This window comes from Mus caroli, chromosome 17 (genome assembly GCF_900094665.2).
Source record: "Mus caroli chromosome 17, CAROLI_EIJ_v1.1, whole genome shotgun sequence".
Lineage (NCBI taxonomy): Eukaryota > Metazoa > Chordata > Mammalia > Rodentia > Muridae > Mus > Mus caroli.
This window is the reverse complement of record NC_034586.1, coordinates 34,778,368-34,786,259: the sequence shown is the minus strand read 5'-3', so window position 1 is coordinate 34,786,259 and position 7,892 is coordinate 34,778,368. Positions and strand designations below refer to the sequence as shown.

Below are 7,892 nucleotides of genomic sequence, written 5' to 3'. Positions count from 1 at the left end.
CCCTGGCATTCCCCTATATTGGGGCATATAAAGTTTGCAAGTCCAATGGGCCTCTCTTTCCATTGATGGCCGACTAGGTCATCTTTCGATACATGAGGTCAATGAATCAGACATGGTTCTAAGGTTAACTGCATATACGGAGTTAAATAGGACCTAATTTTCAATAATCTGTCATAAATATTCTGCTACTATATTTTAGGCTAAAACCGGGAAGATGACAATATTGAAGAACATCTTCAGAATTCTAAAAGATATGGAAGGTATTTTTCAATAGTTAGTTGATTTGAATATGCCTCTCAAATATTTTGCTGTTCCTTGGAAGATTTAAAGAAAAACAATAATGTAAAAAAGCACTGCTTTAAGTGTATCAGTGATTATGAAGTTCTTACAAAACAATGTACCTCAATGTCAGGTATCTGATTTGTATATGCAAGGCATGGTTTTAAGAAAAACTGGTGCTACTCGTATTATTGTAGTAACATTGGTAACTTTAAATGAGAAGGGGTTGTTTATGAGAATCAAAAATGTTGTTTTGGAGAAAACTTAATCCTTATACAACAGGACTATGAGTGTGGGCCTAGCCTAGGTACCAGAAGTTTTCCACGGAGACCTCTATCCAGGCCGGGTGGAAAGGCCCCAGTGAGGGAACTGGGTACAGGACGGGAGAAAATGGGAAGCCTCTGCCACTCCTTCTGCCTTCCAGGTCACTGGAGTCACTCCTAGCCTGGGTTGGCGGAAAGCCTACAATCCAGTGAGGAATGCAGTGGAACTTGGACACTGCTCTTCCCAAGTGTTACAGCTTTTGGAACAAAGGGGACAGACAAAGGAATAGTTCTTGCATTCCTTTCATTCCCAGCATGTCTCTCCTTTATACAGTTCTGGCAGTGATTTAGAGTTTGACAGCAAGCCCCTCTCATTGGCTTCTGCTGAGAGTTTGGGGGAAACCTTATTTGCATGTGAGAGAGCTTGGTGCTGTTCCTAAGTGGCTGATAGCCACGCCTCTCTGGTGGGGATTATGGGGGCGGGAACTCCAACAGGAGCCAGGGTCAAGGAAACATGAGAGAACTCCTTCCTTCCCATGTAAGTGGATTATCACTACCAGGTCCTGGGGTTCAAGATGTAGCCTTGACTGGAAACCAGGCTGTGTGCACGTAACCCATTACCCCACATATGAGAAACAAAATGTCAAACAGTGTAAAATGCAAATGTGGAACCCTTTCATTTGTTATCATCTTTTAATAAATTTATCACTTTTAACAATACAAGCCATGTGAGCATAGGGATACTGAAAGAAGCAATGTACCCCTCTCTCTCCAAGCAAAATTAGAACATATATATAGTAGCACCCACATTGAGTAGATTTTCTGAATGTGATACAAGTTTACGATTAATTGGTTTTCTAATTTCATAGGAATAATGCATAAACTCATACTGCAAATAATTCCTATAATACTAGAAATGGGGATATTCTTTGCTATTTGTCCTGGTTCACATTGTAAATGAAGTATATAAATGTATTATACATAGTATTTCTCACTAAAAGGAAACTTATGAATGCCCACAGTGTGGTAAAGCTCTGAGCTTTTTCAGTTCTCTTCAATATATGAAAAAACTCATATAGAAAAAGAGTGATATAAGTGTGAGCCATGTAACAAATGCCTTTAACGTTCTAGGTATCTTCAAAGATACTAAACAATTCATAATGAATGGAAAGACTGAGTATGTAAACAATATGATACATCCTTAATATTTGATCCCTCTTTATGATTAGACCAAATTGGAAAATTAATTTCTACAGATACTAAGATTCATCAGAGTAATGAATGTGGTACACCATTCACATGTGCCAATTATCTTTGCAGGCATGAAAGAAGTCATAGTGGAGGGAAAACATATGAATGTAATCAGTGTGGTAAAGACTTTGCCTATTAAAAAGAACTCTGAGTACATAAAAGAATACATCGTCTAGAGAACCCTATGAATGTAACCAGTGTGGAAAAGCCTTTGCATGGCATAGTAGTCTCTGAAGTCATAAAAGAATACATACTGGAGAGAAATCCTATGAGTGTAAGCAATGTAGTCATAGTCACCCTCAAAGGCATGAAAGAATGCATATTGGTGAGAAACTCTATGAATGTAACCAATGTGGTAAAGCCTTTGCACATCTCAGTACTCTCCAACGTCATAAAAGAACACATACTGGAGAGAAACCCTATGAATGTAATCAATGTGGTAAAGCCTTTGCACATCTCAGTGCTCTTCGAATACACAAAAGGATGCACATTAGAGAGAAACCCTAGGAATGTAAGCAAAGTAGTAAAGTCTTGGCAAGTCACAGTCATCTTCAAATACATGAAAGAATATATACTAGATAGAAACCCTAAGGATGTAACCAATGTCGTAAAGCCTTTGTATGTCATAATAGTCTCCAAATACATAAAAGAAGACATACTGGAGAGAAACCCTACAAATGTAATCAATGTGATAAAGCCTTTTAATTTCATAATAATCTCCTTGTACACAAAAGAACACATAAGAGAGAGAAGCCCTACAAATGGAATCAATCTATTAAAACTTTTGTAGGTCAGAGTCATCTCCTATTACATAAAAGAATACATACCAAAGAAAAACACTATGGGTGTAATTAATATGGTAAAATCTTTGCATGTCATTGTCATCTTCAGAGCTATAAATTCATAATAGAGAGAAACACTGAATGTATTTTAATATGAACTTTTGCACATTTTATCATCATGAAAATATTTATACTGGAGAGAAACTCTGTGTATAAGTAGTATCATAAAGCTTTTTGTATTATAGTGTCCACTGAGATTCAATATTACTAAACACAAGGTCAATACAAATGACAATTTACTTTAAACAGACTACTACTGACTGATTAGGGCAATAGATCTAACTTAGGACTTGAACTGCAACACAAATACTTGAACCCGTGAACTAGAATATACAGAACTTGTAAGCTTGAATATCAGATGTGCCTGTGTCAAGTGATACCTAAAATTTCCTATCAATCAGAATTCCAGAATAAATGTTTTCATTATGTAGTTGATCTATTGTAGCCACCTGCACCTACAGGAACCGGGTTCCTGAGAAGGAGGCCAAGGCTGTATGGGAGAGATGGTGAGAGAAGAAGGAGACCAAGACAAAGATACTGATCATGGCCCTAAGTTTACTTTTTGAGTCTGAACTTAAAAAGGGGGAAGCGATCCTCCAGCACACCGGGTTCTTGTTGCTTTGTCATCAGAATGGTGCTTAGTCAGGATCACCTCAGGAAGACAGGTTCAGCCTCTCAGAGGGTAGTGGCTTCTTGGAGAAAACCACAGATGTGGCAGAACAATAGACCTTACCTAGGTTGGAAGACTCCACCCTAGGTGGGCTAGCTGATAGTGGCAGAGCAGATTCTCAACTTTTCCTGAGAACAAAGTCCATGTCGTCTGGATTCATTAACTGAATGTTTTGCAGGCACAAAGAAGCAGAATACAATCCCATTTAGACAAGTTGGTCTTCTTGGCTGCAAGTTCCTTTTTCTCCTTATAGTAGGCATAAGCTCCCGCAGAGGTACGCCTGACACAACAGCTCCCTTTGCTGTCTATTTACAACATATAAGATACACTCACATTATCTTGAGATTTTGGCTTTGATCAAGTGTTCAACAACTATTTATTTAAAGATTTGTATAATTTTTCTCTCTTTCTCTCTCTCTCTCTCTCTCTCTCTCTCTCTCTCTCTCTGTGTGTGTGTGTGGGGTGGAGTGGTGGGGGGGTGTATATTTTTTTCCTGAATTTTGGTGGAAATTTGGGTTGGAAAATGCCTTTAAACACCAAATCTACGTTACTTTCTGAGGTTATAAACCTCATATTTCTTCTGGATTATGAGGCTGAGGTAAAGAAGAACATAGGAGCAACCATTCACACCTTATTACTATTAATAATATGCTCATGGGACTGAATAGAGGGCCTAGCCCAAAGAACAGTGGCTACTCAACCACAGGGCCTACCTTTGATTTCCAGCACAAACAGAGACAGCTCAAAACTATCTGTAACTCCAATCATGGGAGATCAGACACTTTCTTTGTCCTATTCTGACACCAGCTATGCACTTGGTATACACTGTAGAAAACCTTATCCACCTAAATCAACCCAAATTCAATTTTTAAAATTAAATGATATGTACCAGATCTTGGATTACTTCTCTGGCTCAACTCTCTGTAGCATGCCCCGGTATGGTTAACTCCACTTCACTACTGCTGTGTTCTTTGTGATCATTCCATGGTACTGATATATCTAACATTCTAGGTTATTCTGGTGCACTAGGATTCACCAATAGCCTCTGCTAGCTTCCCTTCATATTGCCAGTCCTCAAAGTCTTTGCCTGACCTGTTCAGTCCTGGGCAGTCAACTGCAACTAAGGCTATATATACCTTCACCAGTGACCTTTCCTCACCTCTCACAGCATCTAGCCTCAACTGCTTTTCATGACCCCTTCATACTATCAAAAGCAGTACCACATGGGTGATCCTTACACATTATCAAGTGTATCTGGACCATGAGGCTATCTGTAGAACATAGCATTTTTGTGTACTCTTAGAAAACCCTTCCCAAAAGATATCAACTCAGTGATGTGGGTCTCTCCTTAAATACTGCTAATTTCTTAGCTCCAGCTACACTTCACCAATAGTCCCACATAATTTTATTTTTGACTAAAAAGCCTGGTCCACACTGCTGAAGATTCCAAGTTCTGCTGTTTGCTGGGGCTGGAACATGCCCCCTTGTTCTATTATATTATTACCAGCTTTCTGTTTGCTAAGTGCTTCACTGCCTAAGCTTGGCTGTCTTGTACCTTACTCTGTATATTAAACTTGAAATCAGAGATGAGCATGTCTCTGTCTCCTGATTCTGGGACGAAAGGCATCAATCACCACACCTGCACCTAAGCTTTTTTCTAAATGGAAGAAGTGCTATCCCAGGCTGGCCAAGAACTTGAAGATCTTCTTCTCTGTGCCTCCTAGGACTAAAAGTATGTACCACCATGCCTGAGTATGAGTTTCATGGCCAGTATCCCTCAAGGTCTGAGTCTAAAGCCTGAATCTTCTAGCCACAAGATCTGTATCACAGTTATACCCCCATTTCTTGATTATAATTCATTTCAGATTAAAAGTCCAATGAAAGCAATAAGTAGGGTTTCATTGCTGTGGAGACATTCCCTGATCACAACTCCTGTAAATGTGACATTTAAATGAGGCTTGCTTACAGGTTCAGAGCATCAGTCCATTATCATTAATGTGGGAAGCATGACAGCATCAAGTCAGAAAAAACTGGAGGAACTGAAACTTCTGTCTCTTGTTCAGAAGGCAGCTAAAAGACTGATTTCCAGAAAGCTAGGAGGAAGTTTAAAAGCCCAGCCCCACAGTGACACAGTTACTACAACAAAGACACACATACTGCAACAAGGCCACACCTAGTCCAAAGAAGCAGCGATTAATATTGACACTCCTAAGCAAATCATATTCAACAAACCACACCACACTGGCATTGGTTCTTTGCCACAGGATGGGAAATGAATGTCAGTTTGGAGCATTCATTGGGAGGACATTTTTTCTATCCCTGCATATCTTGTAGACAGGGCACATTTTGGGTTGAAGGTTCTGTGGGTAGGTTTCTGTCCTTATCTCCTTACTGTAAGTCCAAATTGTCTACATCATTTGGTCACTTCAGCATCCATATCCCCCATCTCTAGGAGTCTCAGCTAGATTTAACTCAATAGATCCACAGAAACCTTCCTGATCTGAGGTGTCTGGCACATCCTCCTGATTGCCCCCTACTTACTGCTGATTTTCATTCTCTCTCCAATGCTTTCTCTACATCTGATAAAGACCCCAACCTGCTCCCCTGCCCATCTCCTTTCTCACCCAGTTCCCTCCCTTCACCTCCAATATCTCTTTTATTTCCTGTCTTAGAAAATTTCAACCATGCTCCCTTGGGCCTTCCTTTTTAATTGGGTTCTTTTGGGGAGATGTGTCTTTTATCGTAGTGTGGTTAACCTGTACTTTATGACTAATATCCACGTATAAGTGAATACATAATGCACATGAAGTATTTTTGGGTTTCAGTTACGTCTCTCAGGATTATATTTTCTTCTTCCATTCATTTGTCTGCAAAATTCATACCTGTTTTTTATAATAGCTGAATATTATTCCATTGGGTAAATGAACTACATATATACATCCATTCTTCAGTTGAGGGACATCTAGGTTGTTTTCTGTTTCTCAATATAATCAATAAAACTACTAAGTTTATGTTGAGGTCTTTGATCCAAATAGACGTGAGTTTTGTGCAGGTTGATTAATATGGTTTAATTTGCATTCTACATGCAAACATCCAGTTAGAACAGCATCAAGTTTTGAAGATGGTCTTTCTTTTCCATCGTACTGTTTTGTCTTCTTTCTCAAAAATTGTGTGTGTTGGTAGGTATGTGGGTGTAATGAGAATACCATGTATATTGTAAGGATGCCTATTTTCCTATGGCTTAGGCAGGAAATGAAAGGTGGGACATCTAGGAGGCAGAAAGAATTCTGGAGGAGATTTATGCAAGAGATTGGCCTGGAAGTTGTGAGCAGGTGGACTTATGGTGCCTGGGCACAGTGAACCAGCCTAGTGGCAGAATGTAGGTTAAAATAAATGGCCTATTTAATTTATGATTGTAGTCAGCGTGGGGGTTAGCTATAGGACCAAGATATTTATAATTATAGAAAGTCTGAATCTTATCTTTGGGAGCTTGTGGGTGAGAGACAAAACAAACCATTACTTCTATATGTAGGTTTATTTCTGGAAGTTTGATTTGATTCCATTGATCAATTTTTTTTTTCTTTGCCAAATCCATGCAGTTTTTACTACAATTGCCCTATTCTACAGCTTGAAGCCAGGGATATTGATACTTCTAGATGTTCTTTTATTGTTCAGGATTATTTTACTTATCTTGGTGTTTTGGTATTTCCATAATTACTTGAGAATTGTTCTTTCAAGATCTGTAAAGAATTGTGTTGGATTTTGATGGCAATTTCCTTAAATCTAAATTGATTTTGATAAGATGGCCGTTTTCACTAGAGCAGGCCCCTTGTGTCCCTGGTTAGAGCAGTCTTCCTGTTTCTCTGCTTAGGGTAGACCTCCTGGGAAAAACACAGGGTGTGGGTTTGGGGAGCAGGTAATCTGAATAGAGCAGACCTTCTGGGAGACAGGCAGGATGTAGGGTCTGGTGTTAAGCACACTAATCTACCCCGGGTACAGGTGGTTGTGCACCCTCAGGGTCAATTGCATTATGGTAGAGCTGGATTGATCCTACATCTACTGGGCACTTTGCGGGTGTGGTCACTGGTGTCATATTACCCTGTCTTAAAATCCATCTGTACACTTTCAAAGATACACTATCTATAACTTTAGTTACATTTATGAATATGAGGTCATTTTACAACCTCCAGGAAAAAGATCACTCCCATAATTTAGGTTCAGAGACTAAGAATTGTGACATTTTTTCCTGGATTTTACCATTTTATTAGATTAAAAAAACGAATTCGGTAGTGGTGGCGCACGCCTTTAATCCCCGCACTCAGGAGGCAGAGGCAGGTGGATTTCTGAGTTCGAGGGCAGCCTGGTCTACAGAGTGAGTTCCAGGACAGCCAGGGCTATACAGAGAAACCCTGTCTCGAAAAACCAAAAACAAAACAAAACAAAACAAAACAAACAAACAAACAAACAAAAAACGAAGAGCACAAGCAAACAAAATGAATTAGGGCGGAATTGAGGGAAACAAAGGCGAAGGTCCAGGCAGAGTGGAGAGCCAGGTCAGGAGAGAGATTGTCTGGGGATCAGGTGTCT

The 7,892-nt window shown here is 39.5% G+C and overlaps 1 pseudogene; it reads left to right on the top strand.

Moving 5' to 3' along the window:
• LOC110312239 overlaps nucleotides 1-2,498 on the top strand; it is a 3,660-nt pseudogene extending 1,162 nt beyond the window's left edge.
• Nucleotides 2,499-7,892: the final 5,394 nt, after the last annotated feature.